This window comes from Manis pentadactyla, chromosome 5, assembly GCF_030020395.1.
Source record: "Manis pentadactyla isolate mManPen7 chromosome 5, mManPen7.hap1, whole genome shotgun sequence".
NCBI classification, from domain to species: domain Eukaryota; kingdom Metazoa; phylum Chordata; class Mammalia; order Pholidota; family Manidae; genus Manis; species Manis pentadactyla.
In genome coordinates this window covers 88602620-88620709 of record NC_080023.1, presented here as the reverse complement: position 1 = coordinate 88620709, position 18090 = coordinate 88602620, and positions in this window count along the sequence as shown.

Here is an 18090-nt window from a genome sequence, read left to right as displayed (position 1 = left end):
TGTGACCAATCCAAAAGGAACAATATCCATTTTATAGGGGTACCAGAAGAAGAAGAGAGAGAAAAAGGGATAGAAAGTGTCTTTGAAGAAATAACTGCTGAAAACTTCCCCAAACTGGGGGAGGAAATAATTGATCAGACCACAGAAGTACACAGAACTCCCAACAGAAGGGACCCAAGGAGGACAACACCAAGACACATAATAATTAAAATGGCAAAGATCAAGGACAAGGACAGTTTTAAAGGCAGCTAGAGAGAGGAAAAAGGTCACCTACAAAGGAAAACCCATCAGGCTATCATCAGATTTCTCAATAGAAACCCTACAGGCCAGAAGAGAATGGCATGATATATTTAATGCAATGAAAGAGAAGGGCCTTGAACCAAGAATACTGTATCCAGCACGATTATTATTTAAATATGAAGTAGGGATTAAACAATTCCCAGACAAGCAAAAGTTGAGGGAATTTGCCTCCCACAAACCACCTCTACAGGGTATTTTAGTGGAACTGCTCTAGATGGGAGCACTCCTAAGGCTAAACAGATGTCACCAGAGAAAATAAAGTCACAGCAAAGAAAGGAGACCAACCAAATACTAACTACAGGCAAAAAATAAAATCAACTACCCACAAAAGCAGTTAAAGGAAGCACAAAAGAGCACAGAATAAAACAACCAACATTTAAAGAATGGAGGAGGAGGAATAAGAAGGGAGAGAAATAAAGAATCACCAGACAGTGTTTATAATAGCTCAATAAGCGAGTTAAGTTACACAGTAAGATAGTAAAGAAGCTAACCTTGAACCTTTGGTAACCATGGATCTAAAGCCTGCAATGGCAATAAGTACATATATTTCAATAGTCACCCTAAATGTAAATGGACTGAATGCACCAGTCAAAAGACCCCGAATAATAGAATGGATCAAAAAGCAAGACCCATCTCTATGCTGCTTACAAGAGACTCACCTCAAACCCAAAGACATGCACAGACTAAAAGTCAAAGGATGGAAAAAGATATTTCATGCAAACAACAGGGAGAAAAAAGCAGGTGATGCAGTACTAGTATCAAATAAAATAGACTTCAAAACAAAGAAAGAGATACAAAGATCCAAAAAACAAAGAAACAAACCGAAGAGATAAAGAAGGACATTACATAATAATAAAGGGCTCAGTCCAACAAGAGGATATAACCATTATAAATATATATGCACCCAACACAGGAGCACTAGCATACGTGAAAAAAATACTAACAGAATTAAAGGAGGAAATAGAATGCAATGCATTCATTTTAGGAGACTTCAGCATGCCACTCACCCCAAAGGATAGATCCACCAGACAGAAAATAAGTAAGGACATGGAGGCACTGAAACACACACTAGAACAGATGGACCTAATAGACGTCTATAGAACTCTACATCCAAAAGCAACAGGATACACATTCTTCTCAAGTGCACATGGAACATTCTCCAGAATAGACCACATACCAGCTCACAAAAAGAGCCTCAGTAAATTCCAAAAGATTGAAATTCTACCAACCAACTTTTCAGACCACAAAGATATAAAACTAGAAATAAATTATACAAAGAAAACAAAAAGCCTCACAAACACGTGGAGGCTTAACAACATGCTCCTAAATAATCAATGGATCAATGAACAAATTAAAATAGAGATAAAGCGATATATGGAAACAAATGACGACAACAATACAAAGCCCCAACTTCTATGGGACACAGCAAAAGCAGTCTTAAGAGGACACTATATAGAAATCCAGGCATACTTAAAGAAGGAAGAACAATCCCTAATGAAGAGTCTAACATCACAATTATCGAAATTGGTAAAAGAAGAATAAATGAGGCCTAAAGTCAGCAGAAGGAAGGATATAATAAAGATCAGAGAAGAAATAAACAAAATTGAGAAGAATAAAACAATAGAAAAAAATCAATGAAACCAAGAGCTGGTTCTTTCAGAAAATAAACAAAATAGATAAGCCTCTAGCCAGACTTATTAAGAGAAAAAGAGAATCAACACACATCAACAGAATCAGAAATGAGAAAGGAAACATCACGACGGAACCAACAGAAATACAAAGAATTATTAGAGAATACTATGAAAACCTGTATGCTAACAAGCTGAAAAACCTAGGAGAAATGGACAACTTCCTAGACAAATACAACCTTCCAAGACTGACTCAGAAAGAAACAGAAAATCTAAACAGACCAATTACCAGCAACAAAATTGAAGCAGTAATCAAAAAACTACCAAAGAACAAAACCCCTGGGCCAGTTGGATTTACCTCGGAATTTTATCAGACATACAGAGAAGACATAATACACATTATCCTTAAAGTTGCCAAAAAATTGAAGAGAACTGAATACTTCCAAACTCATTCTATGAAGCCAACATCACCCTAATACCAAAACCAGGCACAGACCCCATCAAAAAAGAAAATTACAGACCAATATCCCTGATGAATGTAGATGCAAAAATACTTAATAAAATATTAGCAAACCGAATTCCAAAATATATCGAAAGATCATACACCACGACCAAGTGGGATTCATCCCAGGGATGCAAGGATGGTACAACATTCAAAAATCCATCAACATTATCCACCACATCAACAAAAAGAAGGACAGAAACCACATGATCATCTCCATAGATGCTGAAAAAACATTCAACAAAATTCAACATCCATTCATGATAAAAATGGGTATAGAGGGCAAGTACCTCAACATAACAAAGGCCATATATGATAAACTCACAGCCAACATCATACTGAACAGCGAGAAGCTGAAAGCTTTTCCTCTGAGATCAGAAACAAGACAAGGATGCCCACTCTCCCCACTGTTATTCAACGTAGTACTGGAGGTCCTAGCCATGGCAATTAGACAAAAAAAAGAAATACAAGGAATCCAGATTGGTAAAGAAGAAGTTAAACTGTCACTATTTGCAGATGACATGATATTGTACATAAAAAACCCTAAAGACTCCACTCCAAAACTACTAGAACTGATATTTGAATACAGCAAAGTTGCAGGATACAAAATTAACACATAGAAATCTGTGGCTTTCCTATACACTAACAATGAACCATAGAAAGAGAAATCAGGGAGACAATTCCATTCACAATAGCATCAAAAAGAATATAATACCTAGGAATAAACCTAACCAAGGAAGTGAAAGACCTATACCCTGAAAACTATAAGACACTCTTAAGAGAAATTAAAGAGGTCACTAACAAATGGAAACTCATCCCATGCTCCTGGCTAGGAAGAATTAATATCACCAAAATGGCCATCATGCCCAAAGCAATACACAGTTTCGATGCAATCCCTATCAAACTACGAACAGCATTCTTCAATGAACTGGAACAAATAGTTCAAAAATTCATATGGAAACACCAAAGACCCCGAATAGCTAAAGCAATCCTGAGAAGGAATAATAAAGTGGGGGGGATCTCACTCCCCAACTTCAAGCTCTACTACAAAGCCATAGTAATCAAGACAATTTGGTACTGGCACAAGAACAGAGCCACAGACCAGTGGAACAGATTAGAGACTCCAGACATTAACCCAAACATATATGGTCAATTAATATTTGATAAAGGAGCCATGGACATGCAATGGGAAAATGACAGTCTCTTCAACAGATGGTACCAGCAAAACTGGACAGCTACATGTAAGAGAATGAAACTGGATCACTGTCTAACCCCATACACAAAAGTAAATTCGAAATGGATCAAAGACCTGAATGTAAGTAATGAAACCATAAAAGTCGTATAAAAAACATAGGCAAAAAACTCTTGAACAAAAACATGAGCGACTTCTTCATGAACATATCTCCCTGGGCAAGGAAAGCAAAAGCAAAAAATGAACAAGTGAGACTACATCAAGCTGAAAAGCTTCTGTACAGCAAAGGACACCATCAATTGAACAAAAAGGTATGGGAGAATATTTTCATTAATGACAGATCCAATAAAGGCTTGACGTCCAAAATATATAAAGAGCTCATGCACCTCAACAAACAAAAAAGCAAATAATCCAATTAAAAAATGGGCAGAGGAGCTGAACAGACAGTTCTCCATTGAAGAAATTCAGATGGCCAACAGACACATGAATAGATGCTCCACATCGCTAGTTATCAGAGAAATGCAAATTAAAACCACAATGAGATATCACCTCACACCAGTAAGGATGGCTACCATCCAAAAGACAAACAACAACAAATGTTGGCGAGGTTGTGGAGAAAGGGGAACCTTCCTACACTGCTGGTGGGAATGTAAATTAGTCCAACCATTGTGGAAAGCAGTATGGAGGTTCCTCAAAAAGCTCAAAATAGAAATACCATTTGATCCAGGAATTCCACTCCTAGGAATTTACCCTAAGAATGCAGCAGCCCAGTTTGAAAAAGACAGATGCACCCCTATGTTTATCACAGCACTATTTACTATAGCCAAGAAATGGAAGCAACCTAACTGTCCATCAGTAGATGAATGGATAAAGAAGATGTGGTACATATACACAATGGAATATTACTCAGCTATAAGAAAAAAACAGATCCTACCATTTGCAACAACATGGATAGAGCTAGAGGGTATTATGCTCAGTGAAATAAGCCAGGCAGAGAAAGACAAGTACCAAATGACTTCACTCATATGTGGAGTATAAGAACAAAGGAAAACTGAAGGAACAAAAACAGCAGCAGAACCACAGAACCCAAGAATGGACTAACAGTTACCAAAGGGAAAGGGACTGGGGAGGATGGGTGGGAAGGGAGGGATAAGGGCGGGAAAAAAGAAAGGGGGCATTACGATTAGCATGTATAGTGTGTGTGGGGGCACGGGGAGGGCTGTGCAACACGGAGAAGACAAGTAGTGATTTTACAGCATCTTACTATACTGATGGACAGTGACTGTGAAGGGGTATGTAGGGGGGACTTGGTGAAGGGGGGTGCCTAGTAAACATAATGTCCTTCATGTAATTGTAGATTAATGATACCAAAAAAAAAAAGAAGCATTAGACTCATAGACATTGAGAAGTGACAAGTGGTTACCAAGAGGGAAGGGAGGGGTCAGCGGAAGGGGAAGGGAAACTGTTGAATCACTGTGATGTACATTTGATAATTAAAAAGAAAAGTCAAGACAATTCTAAGCACTTTTCTTACGAGATATCCACAGGATATCATAAAATAGGCAAGATAATGTGATATGAGCTCAGAGACAAATAGATTAATGTAATAGAATAAGGAGTTCAGAAATAAATGGAGGCATGTAAGGAATTTGGTGCATCATAGAGGAAACCTAAATCAAGGAGAAAGGTGTTGGTGTGATTGGTTTATTATATGAAGAAATTAACTAACACATTAATCAAAAATAAATTTCAGATGGATTAAAGATTTAAATATAAAAAACAAAACTTTAAAATTATTAGATCTTTTAAAAAGGAGAATATACTTATAACATTGGGGTAGAGAAGGATTTTTTTTAAGTAAATTGAAAAAGCAAGTCTGCTTTATGATGGAGAACAATTAAATAGTAATAATCATCATAAACACACCTGAAAGTAATGTCAGACATGGAAAAAACATTCACAACATAAAAAACCCAAAGGATTAATATCAAGCATAAAGAATTAATTATTACATATAAAGTAAAAAAAGATTTAAAAATCCACTCCCCCCAACCCAGAGTAGGCAACAGATAGGATAATCTGGTAGGTCACTTAAGTCACAGACAGCATATTGATGATAAAATATGTAAAAAGATAGTAATGTAAACTAGTAATCTGGGCAAAAATATTTAAATGATAATAAAAATCATTTCACATCTATCAGATTAGCACATATGCAAACATCCTAATAACTCCAAGTATTTGCAGTGATGTGGACTAATGATTACTCTTAGACTGTTGATGGAAGTGTAAGTTGGTACAACTACTTTGGAAAGCAATTTTATAACACATAATTATTTGAAAATTTGCCAGCTATCTGGGAAAGAAGGGAGTTTGGCAATATCCTGTACATTTGAAAATGTGCATCCCCAGTGACCCATCAGTTTCTTGTTTAGACCTATTATCGTAGAAGAGGTCTCACAGGAGACATTAACAAAGTTTACTGAAGTATTGTTTAATAGTGAAAACTGGAACCAACATAAATCTCCACTAATAGATGACTGCATAAATAAGATGTGGTGTATTCCTGTGACGAAACGCTATGCAGCAGTTAAGATGAATGAGCTAGACCTGTATTAACTAACATTGGTAAATGTCAAGAACACAGAGTGTCAAAAATAGGTTGTCTGATATTAAATACAGTATCTATTTTTGCGTACCTTTTTACAAATCCTACAACATAATGCAACTTTTAAAACTTGGCCTCCCTATCTGGTAGGTCATGACAATATTTGTTTCTGGATAAAAAGAAAGGAAAATGGGGAATATGCAATATATGTGCTCATTGTAGGTGATATATATATGTGTGTGTGTGTGTGTGTGTGTGTGTACATACATACACATGCCTTTTTGCATTTTTATAATAAAAAAGAATATTTAAAAAATGAAGAAAAACTGCATAATAAGTGGAAGTTAAGAAATCAAATAATGTAAGGCCCCTTGATAGCATCATTTCTTCTCACATATTCAGCAAATACGTGAGGGGTGTAGACTCCAGTAGTACTGTAATAAATGGGTATAGATTGGTATAAAAGATACAATTGCTGCTTAAAAATTTTAAAGTATACAGATATGTAAATTGATTAAATTGAGAATCACAGTATCATGAAAAAAGTGATAATGTAGAGAAGTATCCAGTACTTATGCAGATACACAAGAGGACCCCTATGCTGGTTAGCATGCCTTTGAATATGAGTAACAGAAACTAGCTTAAACAATTACAGGGATGTATTGGTTCAAAGAACTGCTAAGTTTAAAGATAGATCAAGACAGATTTGATTTAGCAGCTAAAAAACACCATCCAATAGCAAATTTCCCTCCTTCATTTCTGCAACCCTGAGCATGGGGGCCCACAGATCAACTTCGCTCTACTGTTGGCGCCCCCTTGTGGTGTCGGATGGTTAACAACTAAAAGTTCAGTGTTTTCTCTTGTTCATGACCAGTGAGAGAGACACAGAAGTCCTTTTTTGTAAGAAATGAGGAAGCTTCTTTCTTTAGACCCTCTAGCAAATCGTTTTTTCACAGAGCCTTTGTAGTACTGTAATCCAAACACCGGTCAAAGTGGAGGCTTCTAATTAAGAGCTGTTAAATTGATCTGCATTTCTACAGATAACCAATTCAAAATATTCAACACGATATCAAAAAGCCCAATGTTTGTAGGGAACAAAATACTTTTTGCTTTGTAAATATTAGAAAATATGTGCTAATTTATTCACTTGTTTTCTAAATTTATGTGTATGTATTTTTCCCTGGAAGTATTGTCTTTAGTTCTCGGATATAGCTTTTTAATATCTCTATTTTGAAAATTACATGTTCTGCATTATGCTACTTGGAAATTTATAGTGATTTAATATAAAATAAGTATGGAAATTTATAGTTAATATAAAATAAAGCAAGATTATTTTTATCTTAAAATGTGAAATCATTTAAAAAATTTAAATAATTAAATGAAAAATGAGAGAAAAAAATACTAGGGAGAAATTTGGTTAAATAATTTTCTAACAGTAAAATTATACCTAGATCTGACATAAAAATATCAGAAACTATAAAAAAGATGAATTTAACTACTTAGAAGTTAAAATATCTATATACAAAAAGTACTTCCAAAAAGAGAGATATAAAAACAATGAACTGGAAATCAATATTTATACTATATAAGAGTAACGGGTTATTTGCCATAAATTATAAGAAATACTACAAATCAATATCAAATAACTAAATGGAATAAGAAAAGGGCAAAAGTCATAATACATAGTCCACAAAAAGTACAAATAACAAACATATGAAAAGATATTCCATCTGACTATACCAATAAAGGAAATGTAAGTTCAAATATTGAGATATTTTTCTTGGGAAAGATTAAAATAAGTAATGATCCCAGTGATAAAAATAGACATTTTAGGAGATGAGAGTGCAAATTAGCCCAACTTTATTGAAAGCAGTTTGGAAATATCTATTTAAAGTAAAATCACATTCAAAATTTAAATTTAAATATTGGTAACTTTAGATTCAGAAACTCTTATTTCTAAGAATTTTTCCTGAATAGTTGTCCAAATGTAAAAAAGATATACTTACATAGGTATTCACTGCACCTTTGTCTTCATAATAAAAAAACTGAAAAGTACCTATTTATCCATCAAATAAGAGCTAGTTAAAAAACATATAGCACCCATTCATCGAATATTGCAGAATTGCTAAAATAGTAAGTTATATTTATACATATTGACAGAGGAAGATAACTACATAAGTGATTTTTTTTAACTGCCAAGCATTTTTGTAAAATACATGATATAAGTGTCTGAGTATGTATTTAAAAACCTAGGATTGTCAATCAAATCAAAACCTGTGATTAATCCCTTGGGTGTGGGATTATGGAACATTTACATTTTCAACTTGGTACATTCTGTATCACTTAGATATTTTATATATTGCTTAGATACTATACATATAACTTTATATATTTAAAATATATATATAAACATATTATTTTTAATATATATATAAAATATATATATATAACAATTTTTCAAGAAAGAAATTATGCAGGTAATTAATGCTGTTGAAAGACTCATTAATATTTTTACCTGATACTTCATTGAAAGCTAACAGAGTCACTCAAAATTGTTTAAAAGTTCAAGTTATTAACTTATTACTAGACAATATGTGGAGGATTACAAGATAGTAGTAGAAACTTCTAACTGAAGGGATAAAGGCAATAAAAGTAGCATATTGAAGAACGGTAATTATTTGGAAAACTGAATGGCTAGGGAATGTGACATCTGAGCTTCTTTGTAACTTCAGTGCTCAGCTCACCACATTTTGCTTTGTAGTTGCAGTAATGCTTACTGATGATCCTCCAATGTATAAAAATCAGCACCAATCAGCTTCTTTGTTCTCTCTAATCACTACCAGTAATCCATATTTCTTGTGTCAAATAAAAATAAATATTCTATTCAATGATGGAGATCATTAAACACTTTTTTTTTTTGCTTTTGCAGAAAAGCAAAACTAGCTGGGTATACCCACTCCTCCTAAAAAAAAAAAAACCACCTGCCTTCTTTTTTTCCTTTTTTACCAATCTTTGATTAAATGTCTGGAGCTGAGATTCCAGAGATAAATAATGCGTGAGCATGCCTTCTTGGGTACTTGAACTGTAGATGAGAAGCCAAACACATAAAAAGGAAACAGAAAAATAGTTATAATATATTGAAATAAGGTATCAACTAAGGCAGAGTATAAATAGGATCCTGTGTGTTGAACATACTTACAAATAAAGCTGGCCTCCCCTGTATTTAGGGTGGAGATTACATGTCACTTTAGATAGATCTTTAATCTAAGAAAAAACACCTAATGCGGTTGACCCTTATAGAAGTTAGAGTGAAAGCGCTTGGAGAAACTGGTGTTTGGAATATTTTGTGGAAGGCCCAGAATGATAATATTGTACACAGAACAACAGTTTAGGAGGACCAAGTACAGAGGGACAGGGGGAGTCACCCCAAATGGTGAGACTGCAGGAAGTACAGGTACAAGTGTGTGGTTGATGCTGTGAACTTCTGTGGATCCAGCCATTCTGACAGAGCATTTGGACTTTGAAGGAAAATATTGTACCTGTATGTAAACAAAAAGTGATACCCTGGGTGTCCATTGACCTACAGATCTGGCTATTGAACTGACCCGAGAAGGGCATTCTTGCAGCACATGTCAAACAGAAAAGCAGCTGGGGAAAGCATGAGCCCATGAGAAGGAACAGCCTGTGTGACCTGGGCTGCGGACCACACTCTGGAGCCCCTGGACAACTAGGGATAAAAACTGGCCAATAAGCATATGGAGACTTTGGGATTGATAAATTGGGAAAACTAAAATGATGTGACCACATTTGCAAACTGATTATGCAAGTCAAGAGTGTTCAGATAGTGGCAGAAATGGGCATCTGCAGGATAAGGGACAGTGAAGTGAAAACTGTTTTGGACTAAAGGAGATTTGAGATTAAATATTGCATTCTTCATTATCATTATACGAATTTTAGAGATGAGGGAACATAAGCCCAGAAAGTTTATAAAGTCAACTGAAGATACCCAGCTTCTGAGCAGCAGAAATAGGATTGAAATCCAAAATGTTAAATAACTCAACTGGCATTTCTCACTGCATATATCCAATGGCCTTGTTGATACATCCTTTTGAAGTCTAACAGGCATCTTGACTGGACAAAATAAAGCTACTAATTTCTCTGCTTCTCCTTCAGATTCACTTCTCCACAGGTTCTCCCAGCCTCAACTGTGGTATCATCCCATCCATCCAGCTGCTCAGGCTCCTAACTTAAGAGCCATCCTTGATTCCTTTCTTCATCATATAACTTTACCAAATCCATCAGTAGGTTCTACAAACTCTATATCCAAAATATATCCTGCCATTACTGTTGCTCAACTACCAATTTTTTCACCCAACTATGATAACAGCCTCTAAATTGGTCTTCTAACAGAACAAACCTTCAAATAGCAGTATCATGTGCTTCTTCTGAGAATGCTTGCCTCTTCCAGAGTCTTTCCTCCCCCTAGAAGGCAGAGTAAGCTTTCTCTTTGAAAGGCCTTCTCTATACAATCAGAAAAAATACACTGTCCTTACATGGCCCACAGGCCCTACATGGTGTGATCACTGCTAACTTACCCATCCTCGTCCCTCTGCTCCAGCCCTCCAGAGCCCCTAGGTTCCCTTCTCTCCAGCCTCATTGGCCTTTCTGTCTCTTAGACACATCAGCTCCTTTCCATCTCTGGGCCTCGACATTTGCTCTTCCTGAAGCTTGGATTGCTCTTCCCCCCAGATCTCTACATCTGCATTCTACTCATCATTCAAGTCTAACTTGAAATGTAACTGCAAAGAGTTGACTATCTTAGCTAAAGCAATCCACTTACTCACTCTGAATGGCATTTCCACATTTTTATCTTCTTGTTAGGTTTTATCACTTTTCAAAAATCCCTACAAAAGATTAAGAGCTCATTGAAGATGTGGACTCTGTTTTGTACACTTCAGTATTCTACTGTCTAGAATGGTTCCTGTGCATATTTTGTGTTTACTAAATATTTGTTGAGTTATTGGGTTAATGGGTTATTGTATCCTTAAGTAGCCTGTGGAAATGAACCAACTAGTGAAACAATAGAACATTTCCTTTCCTAACAGTGGTAAGTAATGAGAAAACCTCTGTTGAACTAATGGGGGAATTCCAGTTAGGAATTGTTCAAAAGTAGGAAAAAAAAAACCCTCCATGAGACACATTGTAATATATTGCTGAAATTGCTAGTTAGATTACAATCATCAGTACTTACATGTTGTGGCAAAATCTCCTGTTGTCAAGAATAAATCAGAATGTGATAGCAACTTTCACTAATTGAAAGGTCTGGATCTTTCATTTCATTTCAAAGTCAGAACCCAAAACATGAAGACTGGTAATTTTAGAAATTATCCTCTGGAATTCCAAGTGAAATACTATGATCACCTCCTATATTTATAACAATTTACTGAAGTTAATATTTTTTTTGCCACATTTCACTCTCATAAGAGGTTAGGCTGAGCAAGGAGTCACCAATTTTATTATTTTACAGAATAGAAACAAAATAAATGGAAGTTGTTGCAGCAATTGCTGCTGTGTGAGTTAAGCCAGCTCACGTTCCTGAGACCCTCTGGATTTCTGAGACACTGTTCTGATCCTGGTACATCATACTCTGTTCCGTCTTCTTTATCATACTGATATTCACAGCAGCTTCCAGTAGCAGAAATACAAGACTGTGTTTGGGAGTGGAAGAAACTGAGAAGATGGAGGGGAGGAGGAAGAGGGGAAGACGAACGCAAAAAAGAAAAGAGGAAGAAAAGAGACTCTTGTTTGCCTGATTATGCATTCCAGCCGCTCTCCAATTTCTCTTCCTCTTTTTGCTGCCAAACTTCTTAAATGAGTCCTTTATACTGAGATGTATGTAGTAGGATGTTAAAGTATTTTCTCAGCTTTGGGTGAGGCTCTAAACTTGAGAACAAAATGTTTTATTATTGGCAAATTATAAAAATAAGTATCAGACTCTTCCTTCAGAACCAAGGGGTGATTCAAAAGAGGTGACCTAAAAATCAGTCAGGTGATTGGTCTTTAGCCTGCCTTGCGGATATTTTAAGAGGAGGCTTGAAAATTATTGGACGTGAATAAGTAGGACTTCCTTAGAGGAAAAATATGACAGACTGAACATAAGAAAGAACAATGACCAAACCATCGATGTGAATGGACCTCTGGCTGGCATCCTCTGTAGCAATGGGCCGGGGAAGCCAAACCACAATTCTGTAGCAATTGCCCAGAACAGTTGGTACTTGCTCAATAACTGCTAGCTTCCCTATTTTTTGCCCTCACGTCCAACTCAAGACCAGCCAGAAAGAGCCACATGTGCTTCTCAAACCCATTTCACAAGATGCTCTGCCCTAGCTCCCCTCCGGCGTCCCAACGCCAACAGTCCCCAATCAGAGCACACCTGAAGGCTTTCCTTTCTTGATAGTGCAAAGCTTTCCCACACCCCTGCCTGCCCTTGACAAATGCAAGTTCTGGTCCTGACTCCCTTGCTGTCACAGGCTCAGAATAAACGAACTCAGTTCTCTTTTAGATGCTCTTCATTTATTTCCAGAGTGCTTTAACATTACATTTCTCCCCCCTGTTTTTCTGGGGTCCAGGACATGGGTGTTTGCCCCTTACATGAGCCAAAGTTTCCACCAAATGTCTGATGGGGAGGCTGGCTGAAGGGACCTGTGACGGCTCAGGTAAAATACAGGGCTATGATGGGACAATTCAGTGGGGCAGGGATGTATGCAAACAACATACTGGGCCAAGCGCGGATCACTTGGGCTGTCTGGAAAGGGACCCTCACAAGATGACTTCCTGGGAAAGTGACTTGACCCACAGAAGGTCTCCTAAAACTCACAACAGCACTCAGTGACAGAAAGCATCAGCTTTTTGATGAACCAAATTACAAAAACTATATATGCTAAATAACAATGTTTCTGCCTTTATTTTTTTACCCTTCCACTGTAACATTTCTAGAAAAGCTATAGGTAGCATAATATAGAAGTAGGAGAGGAAGTAATACCATTTTCTTATATCCTCAAATCTGGGTTATCATTTCTTTGGATTATATGCTGTTTTTGGACTATTACTTCTTTATGCCAGTATTTACTTTTCTTACCAAGCTCCTGCAAGAATTGCTGAGAAAACTACCACACATCTCCTCTGTTATAGACCATGACACTCTTATTGGTTAAATAATGAGTAAAGAAGCTTTTTATAAAATATTAGTAATTTAATATTAGAGATAAATATGACCTGTCTGCTCTCTCCCATTTTGTTGCAGTTCTAATGTAACACTCCTCTGAAACTGTGAATCTTCTGTGAGGAAACCGTAAATTGAATCGCTGTTTTGAACAAAGGTCTGTGACTTCTCATCGAGCCACAGCTGTTCCCACCCATTAGCCTCTACTAATACCAGAAGAGAAAAAGCACGTTGCCAGAGCTCCACTGGAAACCTCAGACCAGGTAGCTCTGCCATGCTTCTCGCCTCTCTGACCACCACCCAAAAGGTGCACTCTCCTTCCGTGCTTCCTCCTGAATTAATCCCCGCACTCCCGTCTTTCCTGATGGTTCATCTCCTTCTGTCCCTGGGACTGTCTCCATGTAACCACACCCTGCAACTCCAGGTATTTACAGAACAGCCTTTCTACCTGCTTGCCTTAAGTGATCCTGACCATATCTCACAGCGTCCAGTGAAGAATCTGCTATGGAGATTCTGGAAAACTTGTAGAGATCTTGGAAATGTTATTTTGACCTCTCTGCACCTCCATTTTTTAATTTGTGGAACCCAAGTATCAGGTGAGATGACCTATACCCTTCAGCTTTGAGATTACCTGGCTGTGGTTCTGTATATTTTTGTTTCCTTCCTGGTTCTCAGGGGACAGAAATATACCAAAGTATAGTATTAAAGAAGATTTTTTAAAAATACTGATGAGAATTATTGAACTTCAGTTGATATGAAGAAGGACAAAGCAGATGTCAGCAGATTTATGAGTGATTTTCCTCTGCAAAATATTTTGTTTCCTCCATCTCATCCTACCCTTAAAAATATAAAGGGCACAGTCCATATAAATGCTCAGATGCAGATAGATGGTAGAGTTTTGTTGTAAGAAGGTTATTAACGTCACATATCTTGATAGTCTCTATCCAGCCTGAGGGTATGGTCACTGTAAGAATCTTCTAAATAGGCACAAGGAGCAGATGTCCCTGGGCAGGGGGAATGGACATTCTTTCTATGTTTTATTTTTTGCCCACTGCCCAGTGCAAAGGTCTCTTTTCCTTTTTCACAGTGTCTAATTAAAGAGTGCTTAATTCAGTTAAATCATCATGACAACAGGCTAGGGAGAATCGACAAGGCTGTCTAAATACAAATTAGCCCCAAAGCACAAATTCCTCAATGATACTGAGCATTTTTCTGTATCTTTTGAATATTCTACTTCATCAAAAATTCTTAATAGAAAGACCACAGATGCTTAGGTCACCAACCCTCCTAGAATTTTAAGCAAACTTTTATGTGTGTGGGGACTTCTATTGTGTGCTTTACGGGGGAAAGGGTCTGCAGCTTTTGTCAGATTCTGAAGTGGGTCTGTGAGTCAAACCAGACCAAACCCCACTGACTCTAAAACAAGCCTTAAGCAGTCCTGCTTTCTCTCCTTTGGCTCTCTTTCTGGTGTTAAGAATTATATATGGTCCCAAACATTAAATTCATTCATTGCTCAACTTTTATTAAGAATCTATTATGTGTCAGACCCTGAAACACCAAGGATCTGTTGCCTAAATGTCTCCTCTGCATAGACTGCCTTGCAGCAGTCAGAGAGAGTGGTTTTCAGTAATGTGGGATATGCTGAAAGCTGCATGTCAAGCTTTTGCTCACAGAAAGGAAAAAAAACCACTACAAGTGTGCAAGAAATTTGGAGACTCGTGCAGTGAAACTTTAGACAAGGTTTTATGGAGCACAGTTTGGAAAAATCAGGCTTCTTTGGAGCAATACTATTAATCACTCCTGAGAAGACTTAGCCATAAGGAGCCAGACTAAAAAGAAGAAATTTTTATAAACATTGGCACCTCCCTCTCCCCTGCTCCAGAATTCTATGAGTAATGAGGTTAATTCTGTAGTAGTCCATGACGGAGTTAGCATCCATAGTTTACAGACTGCACATCAAATAGCAGGGTTGTTGAAAGACACTCGTTCATACTTGGGGATCTAATTTGATGCAGATGTAATTCTATGCTTATCTCTTTGTTCCTTCCTCATCCTCCACCCCTACTACGAAATAAGTCAAAACCCCAGCAAGCAGAGCTGTAGGGATTAGGGATAAATAATTCCCTTAATATTTGGTCAGCAGGCTCCTCAGACAGGCTTGGGGTTCTGAAAAAAGAACATAAACATTTATTTTCTCCCCACCAGCACTTCTGGCTGAGAAACAAAAATCAAAAGACTGCTCTGGTCTCTGGGGAAAAAAGTATCTTATCGACTGGTCTTGCTTTTGGTGGTGATTGTTGTCTTAGTTCATTCAGGCTGCTATAATAAAATACTACAGACTGGCGACTTGTAAACCACAGAAATTTACTGCTCACAGTTCTGGAGGTTTGCAGTCCAAGATCCAGGTGCCAGCCATGGTCATGTTCTGGTGAAGGCCCTCTTCGGCTCCATAGCCACTCCCTTCTAGCTGTGCCCTCACATGGTGGAAAGAACTAGCAAGCTCTGTGGGGCTTCTTCTATAAAGCACTAATACTATTCATGAGGGCTTCACTCGCATGATTTAGGTACTTTGCAAAGGCAAAAGCCCACCTCCTAATGCTGTCCCATCAGGCATTAGGATTTCAACAAGTGAATTTAGGGGATGTTGGGAGGGTGGGCACAGATGTTCAGACCACAGTGATTAGTAACTTTTGGAGGAGTGTACGTCATCATAAGAACTCTCCCCCAAAATTAAAGTCACTAAACAAAGAAATGGTGAAAGAGTTGAAATGAAGAATAATTTCAACACTACTAGGTTGAAAAAATAAAACTCATAAATCATTCTCCTCTTCTGAAATAAGGAGCTGCTTATGGACAGGGGCCCCTAGGACTGATGTTAGTTTATATGGTTGTAGCTCTGGGCCTGAGGGGGTTCCCGGCTCCAGGCAAATTCACTCAGGATTCACTGAGACCAAATAACAACAATGGAATATTAGGGGTAAAAGGTCTTATACCAAGTTTTATTCTCACAGTGGCAGGTCAAGCATTAGCATCATGTCTGCATCCATCTCTGCCTCTGCTCCAGGCTCTGTGAAGATCACTGGGTGGAGCTTTTTTTATATAGCGACACAGGCAATAATGGCTTATTGCCAACACATGTGCAAGCATGCGCCTGTGCAGTAGGCCAGTTACATTATTGCACTTGCACAGTGGGCAAGTAGATTAGGATCAGGTGAGGATCCTGGCCATGGGACTTCCATTTTCCCTACAATGGTGCAGGGTGGTCATGCATGTGGAGGTGGTCCCTGACTTCACTGAGGGCAACAGAGGTGTGATAGGGGACAAAGTTTGGGGCTCTGAACACTTTGAACCTTCACATTGCTTGTTTGAATCAAAGACAGCTACTTTCTTTCTAGGAAATTAAGACACTTGGTTGCAAGTGACAGAAATGTAATTAAAACTTGAGCAACAAAGAGGATGTGTTTGGTGGGTACTGGTAAAGCTCCCAGAGCCAAAGCAAGATTGATAAATTATTTCTTGGAAAGGCAGGATTGGAGCAGCTCTAGGAAATTTCAATAACTGGAACCACAGACCTGAATGCCATTAAGACTCCCTTAGTGCCCCTTGTTTCTGCTTCTCACTATTGCAGACAGGTTTGTTCATACTGTAGAGTAATGGGACATGGATCTCAACTCACACAATTATTTTAATAATTCCAGGGAAGGCCTCTGACTAGCCTACCCTAAGTCAGGAACCCATGTTTAGCCTCCCCATGTTCAGCCATGCAGACAAGATCACACAGCTTCCATAGGACCATATGCTTGAGTGGTTCACGGAAGGGACACGGAAGGATCAGCACTCCAAAGAAGAGGAACTACTGGTTCAGAGCACTGTGAGCCAGGCAATCACACTAGTTAACGTCTACTACATTCATGCCCTTAGGAGCCTCCTCAGTTTCTCTGCCTGGAGGAACCTTACCTTTTCAAGCTGAGCTAATTCTCATACTTAGGAAGGAAGAGAAGAAAACCCTTTTGGGTTCTAAATAAACAGCTGAAGATCTAATCCTTATAAAACCTGAGTTTTAGACTATCCCAATTGGGCTCTTGGAGAAAAGCCCCCCCAAAATCATAGTGAAAGGAGAAGAGCAGGAGAGCTGGGTCCTGAGTCACTGACAGCTTGAATACTACATTCCCTTTTCTTCACTCACCTCTCAGCAAGAGGTCGCCAGGGTGTCAAAAGCTTCTTCAGAGGACGGGGATATTTAAACACTGCTTGTTATTCATACACTGACTTTTCTACATGGGGAGAGGGCATGGGAGTGGAGTCTGATAGCTTGAGCACTTCTGTTAACTTGCTACTTTGGTGGTTGGGAGTGTAACAGTTTATTGCTTGGGAATTTTCCCCATAAATTTTAAGTAAAAGAAAAGGCAAGTTTCTTTTATTTATTTATTTTTTTGAAGTGTGTGTATGTGAGAAGATATATTTTCTAAGACATGGTGCATTTTATTGTAATATGGATGACATATACCTTCTGAAGTATATGCGCAGGGAGCTTAATGTGATTTATTTAAGTACAATAGACAGAAGATACCGTTTGCTATTTTCATTTGTTTCTGTGGTAAAAGGGTCTTCAAGCCTATATTAGGGTTCTCTAGAGAA